Genomic DNA, 13486 nt, shown 5'->3' with positions numbered 1-13486 from the left:
GGCTTGTGTCCAAAAGACTTATAAAGAGGGCTTGGTAAATAGTACTTCATTGAGACAATGGCCACTAGGATGAGCAAAGCTGTCAGTAAGGAAGATTTCCCACTCTGTTGCTTTTAACTCCTGGCTTTCTGGTTTGGCTTTTCAGAAGTCCTTCCTAGATGATGGCTCCTCTTCGTACATGACTTGATATGTGCTTGTATTGGAACATGTCTGTGGCAATTACCCCTTTGTGAAACCTCATGGAAGTAAGGGCTTGCATAGGTGAAGACCTTGGTTGGAGCTGATTTAATCTAGTGTATGAGCAGAAGAGATTTCTGGAGCCAGTATTTCAGATCTTTTATGTTGTGGTTTGTTTAAAATTTGACCAGTTCTAGGCATTTCACTGAAGTTCTGGGGGTAAATTTCAGTATTGCTCCACTAATATCCTCAAAGAAGGGAAAGGAGTAAGAAGCCATACTCTTCTGCACTGGTAACTTAAGGACAGAATGTTCTAATTTGGGTACCATAAATTATACCCATGAATAAGCATGTCCTGATTCTTCAGAGGTGCTGAACACTTATAATTCTATTGACTTCAGTGGAAACTGGAATGAGCCCAGTGCATGCTTTGGATAAATCATGTTATGTAACAGAAAAATGATGGTAATTTATTTTCAAGAATCTTTCATCACAGCACTGAACCCTTCTTTGCAGTTTGACAGAAGGAAAAGTTTGAAGAGTTTTGCTGAGACTGTTAATTCACCTACCCTTGCACCTGCAGAGCATTTCTGATGTGCAGCTCCAGAACATCTGCCCCTGCACTACCTTTCACTTATCCCAATGCTGGGCCACTTTCCAAGGATGATGCTACCTTGTGTGGTACGGCACCATCAGAGCATTGAATGCTTGTGACTCTCGGGAAGCTCTGGGTGTTTGGTAGCTTCATGCATCAGAGCCTAGAAACCTTTTTGGCACAAGAGGTCTGTGGCATTTAAACACACTTTGGACTACTGGAAAGGTGTGTACAGGTGGCTAATAGTCTGTCTTAGTGCTTGCGCCTGCAAAGCACGTATGTGAGCATGGACATGAACAAAAATAAAGGCTGGGAACACGACGTCTTCAGCTTTTTATTGTGTAAATCAGGGGTGCAGTATCCAGGCTGTTTCTGTGCAATAGCTCTTGCGCTGGGTCCTTTGCCTTTTGTTAGGAAGAGTGGCCGATGTGCGCACCCAACACTGATGTTTGCTTTCAGCAAGAGAACATTGAGTGCAGATTAAAAATAGAAATAAAAATGAGCTGAGGAGAGCGATCAGCACACCTAAAATCCGGCACTATCTTTAATCACAAGTGGAAAAAAATATATTGAGTGTTGTTTGATCACAATCTAAACACAGCCTAAACAACCCTTTGGATTTGTAAATGACATGCAATAAGAGGTATTTTTAGCTTGTGTTGCTCAGATCTTGAGGAGGATTTTTTTGTATGTTTTAGCTTATCACATTTCTCGCATAATAAGCTCTAGTTTTGCACAGCAGTTCAATTTTCTATGAGCCTATTCTATATGCAAATAACTTTCCTTTTGTGGTCTCCAGTGGCAAGATTGTCTTTATTCAGGGTGGATTTAAGGTAAAAAGAAGTTTACTGGAGGGCAAGAATGTAATCTCTTCGTTTATCTTGTTTGTTTTTCTCAGGCATGTTTTTATTATCAGTTTTGCTTATGTTTTTGTCCTCTCTCAGGTTGAAGTTCCAATGCAAATGTGACAAAAATTCTCACTTCTCTAGGGAGTGCCAAAAGGCCACAATTCTTGTTGCATTTTCTGATTGAGGCACATGCCTTTTTCTCATACTGTCCACAGAACTGTGTTCAAAGGAGTCAGTCAGATCTTCAGAGCATGCCAAACTGAAAATGAATTCAGGACTTTGGAGTACAGATATGGGACAGCTACAGAAGGCAAGTACAGTTTTCACATGATGGAAAGACTGGAGGGAGGTCACAGACCGCTAGTTTTTGGAGGGTTTTCCAAACATACTGGTGCTCAGATTTAGTTTTACAAGAAGAGAATTAATTCCCTGCTTTAGGGGCTAATGGTCCAGATGCTTCTGTGTTCCAGACCCAGATGGTCTATGATGGAAATACTTGAGGCCTGTGTGCTGGGGAGGAGACTTGCTGTTTGAGGCAATCAGAAGGAAGCAGAAAAGCCTCCAAGAGGCTGGAAAGGCTGAGCAAACTTAAATGAATAGAAAGGAAAAGACAAGAACAGAGGAGGAGATGGAGGTAGGCAGTCCTGAGGAAAGAATGGAGTGGGGGGCTTTCCTCAGCAATCCTCTGTTTCAGCCAAGGTCTTCTCCCAATGTGCAGAGCTACAGTGTGGTGTTGACCTGCGCAGACCACTGTGCCACACATGGAGTGCAGCAACCATGGGTCAGGATGGCACTGGCCCCACACCTGCTTCAGAGATGTATGTCTCCTTCCTGGAAAAGGAGTCAGGGGCCACTTGGGCAGTGAACAGGCTGTGGTTGGAGGCACAGCTTTGGCAGGCTCTGTTGGCTTCCATATTTCTCGTTTAGACAGAGCATGGAGTTATGGGCCAGTGACAATGAAACAAATCTGTCTCTGGGTGACTGATGGACAATGAACCTGTAGATACAAAGGGTGAGTGTGATCCCAGTGCTGCTCCGTTCCAGTATCTGAAAGCAAATGAACATGCTGCCATAAGCTGAATGGGAATCCTGTATTTTGACTGATAATTAAATTCCCCACTCTTATTTAATATCTGAAGTACAACAAACAGTGTCCACAGGAAGCGTGGTTCTTCCTCTCTCATTGCTAATGATTAGTCCCAACAGAGGTCTGCTGAAATCAGTTGGATTGATTGCGTAATACATTTCAGGGTTCTTGGCAGTTTCAGTGAAAATTAGAGTACCTAGAGAATTAGAGACTTTGTTTAATTACAGAAATGGCCATTCAGGCTCTGAGCTGCAGTTCAGCACAGCTTTACGAACTGTGCTGACTTCAGCCTGGATTTTCTTTACCTATGTGCTACTGTCCATTTGACTTTGTGGGATCTTTGCCATCTCCTCAATTCATTTAGTTGTCATAGGAACTACTTCCTAAGCTGAGTTCTGACTTGTTCCATGAGGCACTTTATTGTATTATAAGGTGTTGACAGCAAAGCACAGTGATAGATTTTTAAATGTCACCAAGGTAACTACTGGCATTCAATTACAGTTTCAGATAAAGATGAATCCTTTCTGCAAATGTGACTGTGTGACAGTCAAAAAATGTGCTGAGAATTAAAGTGATTTGTGATACAGGAAAGATTTCTCTTGTCGCCTTGCAAGGTTAACTGTGCCCATTCCATTTTCTGGTAACACAAATATAACAGGTTATTGCTCGATTCTTTAGCTAATGTCTTGATAGACATTGATCACCTGGTATTCTGTTGTTATGTTTTGGTTTTTTTTGTTATTCCTCTCCATAAATGAGCCTGTCACTCTATGAATAGCAGACCCAGGGCTTGTCTCAGTGATGCTCCGTAGCACCCAAAGTAATGCTGCTTTAAACGGCATTTCTCTGGGCTTGCATAAACATCCCAGAGATCAGAGCAGGAATCAGACTTGTCTGCAAATATCTTGAAACCTCAGATCATCTCATTCTTCCTAAGCCTGAGATCAAAGTGCTAGGACCTGTGGAGATGAGGGAGAGTGGAGAGCTTGAGCAAAAATTTGTATTTGAGAGAAGGGCTTTTTGAGACTGGGAGAGAGTGAAAGTGCGTTTGTGTGTGGGTGGAGGTAAGTGTGGGATCTGGGGGATCAAGAGGGGAGCAAAGAAGGGAAAGATAGTAGCAGGGTAAGAGTCTGGCAGGAAAGAAGGCGTAGATGGCTTGCTATTAGACATTGTGCTGTCAAGGTTGGGCTTTTGTGAGCTGCTCTGAGGCTGTGGGTTGACTCTGAAGGCAGAAGGCTTCACACAAGCAGCACAGATGCTGAAGACCTGACCCTAAATCAGCTGAAGCTCTCGTGGCTTTGAGGTTGTAGCCATGAAAAGGGCTTCTTCCAAGGCCTCCTCAAAAATGCCTGGTGACAGGCAATGCTGCTCCTTTTGTTATCTTGACCAGTCTGCCTCCTCACTGTTATCCATTAGGTCTTAACATCTTTTCACAAAGAGTGATAATAATCACTTGGTATCATTAAAGTAAAATTTAGGCTATTATAAATTTGTTTTTTCGCTACCATTAGGAATGGTCTTTACTTTCTCAGTAAACCACCTTATCTCTTTTATTTGAAGTTTCACATTAAAGGTGAAAAGAACAGAGCCTGACAATGTAATCTGAGGAAAGCAATTATATTTTAAGGTGAAGTGTTTTGTGAACAGCATCCTGATTGCTTGTCAGAGCTAAAAATAGCTGACTGGTTAAATAGCTTATCAGCATGTGGAGACCTGGGAGTAATGCATTTTTACTGTTGCCTAATAATTCCATGCCAAATATTGTCCTAGTGTTGGAATTATAATGGAGGGGGAGCAGGTGGCTTCTTCAAGAGAAAACGCCCATGATAAAGTGGGTGAAGTGATATATTTTTGTCTAAAGCAGCATAAACCCTCTAGCAATTTGATTTGCCAGCACAACTTGAGGTGCCAAATTTCAGATGGTTTTATAGTGCAAAACACATGCAGAAGTTTTGTGCCTGAACCAAACCCACAGTCCTCTGAACGTTAACTGCAGCCTGGGCAACCTAATAGCTGGTGGACAGCTGGCAGCCTGGTTCACAAATACCAACACATCGGCATGCACACTGCTGCACTGTGCATATTCCTCCTGGCAGCTGCTTTTCCAGGAGGATGAAAGGTTCCCTGGGTAGGTTTGGTACAGGCTTTGTTCTTGTCATGGCTCCTCAGGGCAGGGGGAAGAGTCCAAGAGCGTCCTCCATGTGATTGTTCTCAAGCCTGTCTGAAGGGTGGAGCTGGTATTTCATACAGCTTAGAGGAGGCAGAAAAAGCCTCTCCATTAGGAGAGAAATCTTGGCTCTGTGAGTGAATTGAATAGTTTATTAGCTTAATCTGCCATAAAATATAACACTTCATAAGAGCAAATGTCTTAGTCACCTGAACAATGTTTTCTGGCACTGTTCTTTTGCAGGGCACGTGCATGTCTACCTGCTGCTCTAAGTAGTGGAAAAACTTGGTATCTGTCAGGCATTTTTGCCTAATACAGGAAGGATTAGTCATTGGTGTCAGTGTACAAGACTTACAGCCTGCCTGGCAAAGCCATCGAGACATAAGCCAGGCTGTGCTCCCCCCTGCCCCCATCCCCTGAAAACTTAAAATAAATGTGAAACTCTCTAAGGTAAAAGGAAAATATAGGCAAACCACGAAGATGTGCAGAGCACTTGTCCTCACTTGGACAAGTAACGTGAATCCAAACAAAGGACTGGGATTTCTGAGGGATTTGCCATGTAAGGGGCCCAGGGGAGACACAGCATTTTCTGCCAGGACAGTTTTGTTTGTTGTAACACAGGGAGTTTTTCTCCTTGTTAAAGGTGGTCTTTTTTTAAATTTCTTTAATAATAGTAATAATCCCCCTTTCATCATGAGCCTGTCTACCAACAGAGCATTTGTCCTTCTTAATGCCCCTATTTCTGTTCTTTCCCCCCCCTTAATTTTCCCTCCCAGGCACACTCTTATTTGGATTTCAACCCTTCAAGAAATAGTGGGAGGGATTATGCTCCTCAGATGCCTCCGTCACTGGATAATTCCCCTGGAAAAAGTGTAATTACTGAAGAATTTTTGCTGCTGTTTTCTTTTTAGGAGATAAAGGGGGTGAGATTCTCGAACTTCTCTCTTTGGAGAGAATTTATCTTTCCCTGGGAATATGCCATGGGAAGAATCCCATTGGGAAGGGGTACTGGCACTGTACATATAATCTGCATGGAAGGAGTTGTGGTTCTTGCCTGGTACAAAATCTAGTGACTGTGCAAAGATCTTAGGCAGCTGTGCATACAGCAATTAACTCTCTTCTTTTGCCACATTGCATGGGGAAATTAACTCTTTATGTGCTGCCATTATCAAGACAGGTTATCAGCAGGAATCCCATGTTCCTAAGCAAACTGCTGTAAACAGCAAAGACCTGGTTAGCTCACATGGATGTGGATTCTTATGAGCTCCACCTTAGGCGAGTCAGATGAATATTTTTTTTTTTCCCCACTGAAGAGTGATTTTGTTACTGTGAGCTGCTTGCACTTTCCGTATGAGGTCACTGGTTGATTACAGTAAATTGATGATTGTGTGTTTCAGTTCAGTCCATAGGAAGGACTGATCACGTACTCTGTATAAGCATAAGTTCCAGATGCAACTCTATTTTACTCAGTTGAAACCTCTTGTTCCTGACAATGGTTGGTCTTAAAGGAAACAATATTGTAGAACGGGAATTAAAGTGGGATTGAGAAGATGAATTAAGGGTTGATTAAACTGCTGTGTATCTATATGAAACTGAAGTTTCTGTACTGTTTAAAAGCATTTCTTTGTTTTAATAGATTCAAAACATTTAGATCTTTTTCTAATATTTTGAAATATTTCTAGCAAGAAGCAATGGAAATAGTTTTGTTTCTGATCTCCCTCTTCTGGCTCTAGGTAAATTCTCATGAGGTTGTATTTGACAATTTCTGAATCTTAGTTCAACAGCTTTTCAGGGTATTTGCCGTTAAACACACAACTTGTTCAGAGGCTCTGTTAGATTTGAAGCAATCCAAGCAGAGAAGAAAGCAGATGGGAGGATCCACTGTGTTTTTGTTTTTAAAAAATGCAGTGATATAGTAGAAGTAGTTCTCATTGTGGTTTTGGAGATACGTATCTAAATTAGTAATTCACTGATTTATTCCATAACTTTACACTTCACGAGACAGAAGTCTTATGAATGCTGAAGCACTCCAGTCCTCTGAGGATTTGTTTTCAAAATATATAGTTCTCAAACTCCTGAAGACAAAGCTCTGCAGACTACTGGTGAACAGTGGTCGCTGGCTTCAGAGGCACCAGATTATGCAGGAATCTTGAGTTTTTCTGGGTCTGATGTCCATGTAGTCACCTATATAGCCTTTACCTGAGTCTCTCAGGCTGCAAACGCTTCAGAATGATTATTGTCCTTGTCCACTGCCAAGCACAAATAAGTTTCTTCTATTAATGGTACTGGAATAGTGGAGAGGACCCTTTATTATATTTACAATGCTAAGATTATTTAAAATCAGCTTGAGAAGCCAGTTTGGCCAAACAGCATTCTACAGTTATATTTACAGTGGTTCAAATGACAACTGAAAAAAAAACCTGAAAAGGATCTGTCATGTGGTACTTAACTCCTGTTGAGATAGTCAGGCTGTCTCTTTTAGGGTCACATGCTGCCAGAGAGTGCTAGTGTTCCTGATGAGGATAAACTGGCATTCAGCTTTATAGGAAAGCTGTAATATAATGTAGCTGCAACATAGCTAGTCAGGAAAAGCTGGTTAAGAGACAAGCACATGCTTTTTTTTTTTTTCTTCCCCTCAGCTGAATGTTGTGAAACTCAACATACAAGGAGGTAAGAATATGTATTTTAATTAGCACTATTTTTCTGGCTTTTTTGTTAGTTTAATCTCTGAATTGGTGCAAACCGGATACTATTCCAAGTTAGGAGAAACTCTAGAGTAGGTCCTGATGTAATTTTTGCAATGTTATTGTAATCGGTTTTCTTATCTTCATGCACAGTGGTGCCTTCATCCCTAGCTGAGAGATCTGGACTGAGCAGAAGAAATGGCTGCAAAATGTTTGCAGTGTTGTGTGATGGCTGGGTCTTGTGGCTGGGCGAACGCTTTCAAATGGTGAGGCTTGCAGAGGAGAGTTTAATTTCCTCATAAATATTCATCCCACAGGATGATTATCATTGAGCATAAATGAGGTATGAACCAGGACCTCACATCTCGGAGGTGAGCTTGGGCCAGCGTCTGCAAGCAAATAAGACTTCCCAGAAACAACTCCTTTCCTACCCAAAAAAAGAGATGTGACTGCGTATGCGAATGTGTGCACGCATTCACGTACATTTTCTTTGTCTTTCTCTCGCATTCACATCCTAATTTGGAATGCAGAATGAGCTGGAAGCTAAAATGCTGGATTTATCTCCACAAATGTGAATGGAGTGGCTTTATTTATCTTTTTGTATAGTCTTTGCCTGGTATATGTTCTGACTTGGAAAAATGAAAGCTGGTAAAATATGAACTAAATCTTAAGCAAGCCAATACATTAAAAGGAATGCTGATGCTCTTAATTAGCAGCCTATTAGCATGCTGTGAGCTCCAGAAGTTCTACTTTGTTGGTTTGTCTGGCTGATTCACCTGTATTTACTACTAATTAATGAAATGTTACAATCGTTAATGCTTTTTGCAATTTCTTTATAGGGAAGTTAATTGTGTAAAGACTTACAGCTGCGATGAACTCTAGTGCTAGAATAAGATCTCATGCATATGAGGCTGTTGGGATTATTTCACTGGTGGTTAAGAAGTACTGAGCTTTCTGTTCCTATGGTAGGATGAGGTGACTCTGTACTACATGATTTCTTTTTTTTAGAATGTTTACATAAATGCCTCTATTGTTTGGAAAGCATCTGCCAAACAAACATGTGTTGTGTCAGAAGTTGAGCAGAAGTTTGTCCACCACGAGCTGAAAGGTTATTCATTTTGATCTGTTTAGGTAAGAGCTTGATTGTGGTAGAAGATGGGTTTCATGACAATTAAGAACTTTCATCCTCAAACTCTTTAATAAAATTGAGAAGCCACTTAAACGTTTTCAAGAGCACCTTTTTGAGTTGTACGAAATTTACTAGTTTAATAACCTCTAATGAATCAGATGTTGAGTTTATAGTACAAATGAAGATGGTCCAGATTCTCATTAGTCTGGGGTTTGTTGTTGTGGTATTTTTGTTCTGTTATAGTGACATGAGGATGTCCATTAAACATTAATGTTGGAGCTTTTTTTGTCTGGTTTTACTATAACTTACTCTTAGGTTAATTTAAATTTCCATATGTTTTCTCTTTAAAGAAACTAGCAGGATCAGCTATGGTTAAAGCTGGGTCCAAAGTAAAGTCTTAAATTCACATGTTCTTCAGATGACTGCATCAAGTTTGGGATCCAAATACAAGACCTTTAAGGTCCTATATCTAGCAAAACAGAATGTTAGTATGCTTTAAATCATTGCCTATTGTTATGGGTTTTTTTTTCATCCAAAGGCCTCAAATACTGTACATGGCTGTGGTGTCAGTATCTGATTTAAACAGAAATAGAAGTACTGTAATTACCTTTCTGGAATTGTATTCTTAAAGGGAGATCACATATCTGATTGAATCCACTGAAATCATACACCCAAGACAGCATGTGCTAAATACAACCCGTGCTGTTAAGGTAATGCTTGGTGCTGCTAATACCAAAAGAATATGGTAAATATCAGTATTAACTGTGGCATCGAATATGCTGTTTGACTGTAGTAAGAAATGTGGAGTTGAAGCCTAAGTTTATACAGAAATAGATTTCTAAATATGTCCTATATAGTAAGTGTGTAAAGTGCTCATCTTTCTTATTCAAAGATCTTGAACGGTGAGAGGGGGACCCTGGGACAGTGGAGCATTTCCAGCTTCCCGTGCAGTCTGTGCGCTGGTTAGCAGGTCATCTGCTGGGATCAGCCAAGCGTTGCTCCTCTAATCAAGTCTCTGTCATGGCAAGTCCCTTGGACTTCATCTGAGCTACGACTCGCGGTTATTGTCCCAAGCAAACTGTGTTCCTTCGTGGTGTGTTCTTTTGTGAGCATGTGGGGGCAGAGCCCGTGATAGCGTAAAAGCCCTTTTTAGTTGCCTTGTTTTGTGTGGATCTGTACACGCACAGTACACAGCAAGTGCTCTGGTCTAATGAAGAGCTTGACTGGCTTGTAAATAACCTCTTCTTAAATTTGAAGAAATTACAGGCTGCCTCAAGTGAATGCCCAAGCCAGGCTGATGTGGGAAGGGGGCATTTGTAACAGCTGGTCCCTGTGATTTGCCCAAGGCTCCACACAGGGCTAATAACAGGCATTAGACAGGAGGAATCTGGGCTCCAAGTACTGCCAAATAGTGCAGCCCTGGCCAGGAAAAGAGTGGGGCAATCAGTGACAGAATTACATGTCAGAGGCTCAGCGTGGTCTTTGCTCTGCGTGTCTAGCAATGTTTTTCTTGTGTGTGTTCCACCACCCTGCTAAGCAGGCAGCGTTTAGGAGATCTGTGTGGTCCTTGCTGTGGGATGTGTCTGCCTGTCATTCTCCCAAGGCACCAGGAGGTCCTGGACCACAGGGTGTGCTCTGAAAAAGCAGCTGCCTTAAAGGAGCTGGTGAGGGAAAAGAATGTCTTTTCTAAAGGTCAGCTAAACCTATGGAGCACTTAGGAGCAGAGGAAATTACAGCTTTGGTCTCTCAGTAGTGGGCTTTGCAAGAGGATGAAAAGAACAAAGGTGTGTTACAATGGGCTCCAAAGAAAAGTCTTTTAAATATTGCTATTAGAAGCTATTAGAAGGATTTCTTTGGGCACAAGTGAAAGGCAGCACTTTGGTGTGGAATGTTCCTCACTTCTAACAAGTTAAATGGCTCCCTTGATTATATGGGTTTGCTTGGTAGTTACTGGAACCGCATATTAACTCCTCCAGTAACTCTGATGCTGCCTGCAGGTAAGATAACATGAAGTCTGAATTTACGAGCCTGGCCAGTACTCATATTTCTCACTTTCATCCTCCTGCAAAAAGCTGATGTGATTGCATGTTTATTAGGTGCTGATACAGACTTAAGATCTGTGGTCAGATTGGCAGTGTAAAGTTATTGTCCTTCTCTTACAAAATTTCCTACAGCTTTATAGAAAAAACACTAAGTATTCAGTATCATGGCTGTCTGATCCTCACTTCTTCAATAATAATGAAAATTGTTCAGAAATATGTTAGAAACAAATATCCTATTTGCAAGTTGCACCATGTTATTGGATTTTACCTGATTCTGGGAATGTAGTAGCACTGGAGAGACCAAACTGTTACCACAGGGAACTCTAAAACACTTGTAAACCTCAAAACCAATAACGTGAGTAAAAGTTTGTCTTCAGCACCACGTATATTTGCAAGCAGAGAATAATGCTTTGTTTCGGGGCACAACTCTTCACAGCAGCGTTTGTGTTTTCACTTTAATCCATTCTCTTAAGGTTCTGTCATTGGTTTCAAAGTCTCCCATTACTTTAGCGTCCTCACGTCCTTCCTGCCATTTGTACAAGCTTAGCCTTGACAGTGCAATGACATGAAATCTTTAAAGTATATTATAAACATGGCAGCATACAGTATGTTGCAGGTTCCTCCTCTGTTGCAGAGAACATTTTCTCAAGCATCTTCAGCACGGAGCAGCTAAGGATTTCAGGGATGCAACTCTGTGCTAAAACACTCTGTAATGCCACTGTTGTGCCTTGACTCTTTTTGAATGTTCCATTATGTGGCTCCCAGCTGTAAGTATAATTCACAAGAAAAATAATGAACATCAGGTGGAATTTGGCTAGAAGCTTAGTGCTCTGGCCATTATTTTTCAAGGTGAATGTAAAGGTATAACAAATTATGACTTCTTGTTTTCATTTTACTTAAGGAGCTTCCAACTGAATTGGAAAGAATTTAACGTTTCTGTATTAGAATTCATGGTGCAATGGTCTAAAATTTGCTCAGAGTTTCATTAGTGGCATTGCAAATGACCAGTTACAAGACTTCTCTGCCTGAATCTTTTCTCTTTTTAGATTAAAAGACAAAAATGCAGATTATGGATTTCTTAGAGCTGTTTTGGAGAACTGTCTCTTTCTGGATCTAGTCTTTGACAGCTGGGTAATGGCCATATTCCTGACCAATATTTCTTAGAAGGTAAATTTTGTAAACTTGATGTGTGACAGACAACATCAGACCTGTATCCTCAGGTATTTTGGAGAACATCTATGGACAGGTTGTATCCCATGTAGCTTGTCTGAGAGTCATACAAGGTAGATGTCTTTGCTCCATGTTCCTAGTTTCTTTTAAAGCTATTTTTCAAAAGTGTGATTGTTGTCACATGAATGACAGTTCCTAATCATCTTTGGTCAGCTTAATCCCTATTCTGCAGACTGTTAGTGTTGAGAATGAATGCTTCATGTAGGAGACACTGAGCATTTTTATTACAGCCTCTGCCATTAGGTTGTGCAGGACTCTCAACCATTTATTGAAATACCATCTGAATCTGTTTCCATTCTTCTTGAGTTTGTGGTTGGCAACACAGCTCACCATTTGTTCACCTTATCTTTTGTGTGCCTGAATAGAATTTTTTTTCCAGGTAAGGCATAATGAGAGGGAGAGAGAACAGGACTGAGAGAGAAAAACTGTGTAGTGATGCCTTTTTAGCAGAGGGAAGTGTTTGTTATCAGTCTTATTACTTAACACCTTTGCCTGACTCAGACTACTGTTTCTCCCCTGCTTGTTCTAGCTGTGTTCACTTTAGTCACAATGTCACTTAGATCCTGGCTTTGCAAAGGATTTGGGGAACTCAGGAAATTCACAGCAGGGCAATAGTTGGAGAATCTTCTGAGGTATGTCTGGTGAAGCTGTATGGAGTCAGCTTAGCATGCATGAATAAGTAGGTATTATGGCCAGCTAGAAAGCATATCTCTTCCATATCCATGTGTTGTTTGGAGTGCTCTTGTGCATGGAAGCAATAGGGTCTCCAAGTGTGCTAAGGAAAAACATATGGTTTTTAGGTTGGCAGGCTTATCTGTATAGACAAATCTGATGAGGAGAAATTGGGGTATCTGGAAACTAGTAATGAGATCTGTCAATCTTGTGCATTACACCTCAGTGTGACTTGTGCAGCTGAGCAAAATCACAGCAGAGACAGACTCTTACTTTGTGTAACTTCATGAATGGGTAAAAACTAGAGAAATAAGCTGCCTAACCTAAACAGCAGTTTTGAAACAAGACCAGAGGCACATCAGCTGGTTAGGCATAAGTTTAGCCTAGGAATTAGTAGGTTTCTAGCAACCCAGATTAACTCAAATGCATCATCACTGACCATTTCCAGATGAATACCTGGGGCTTTTTGCAACACTGAAATACTTAGCTTAAAGACTGTAGGTGTCACAGCCTCTCTGCAAAAGAGGAGTGAGAATTTTTTCCTTGAAGTTCTTATTGTGTCAAACTCAGCTTGGAGGCCTGTAAATACTCAAGGTATCATTTAAGTGTTTAGAACGTGGGGAGCAGTTGATGTTCCTTAGAGCATCCAACCCTTGTTCGTTATCAGAATTGTCAAAATCTTCTGTCTTGTTAAGGAATAATAAAGGCTTTCGTTCAGTAACAACTTGTCTGGGCCAAGTGCCAGCAAAGAAGTTCTAGGAACCGTGACAATAAAGTGTTGGGACTCCTCAAGGGAAAAAATATCTGCTGAAAATGAACAAGCTGTATCAAACTTTAAATGATGGAGAAATCCAA

Source organism: Nyctibius grandis, chromosome 19 (assembly GCF_013368605.1).
Source record: "Nyctibius grandis isolate bNycGra1 chromosome 19, bNycGra1.pri, whole genome shotgun sequence".
NCBI classification, from domain to species: Eukaryota; Metazoa; Chordata; class Aves; order Nyctibiiformes; family Nyctibiidae; genus Nyctibius; species Nyctibius grandis.
This window is presented reverse-complemented; position numbering follows the sequence as displayed.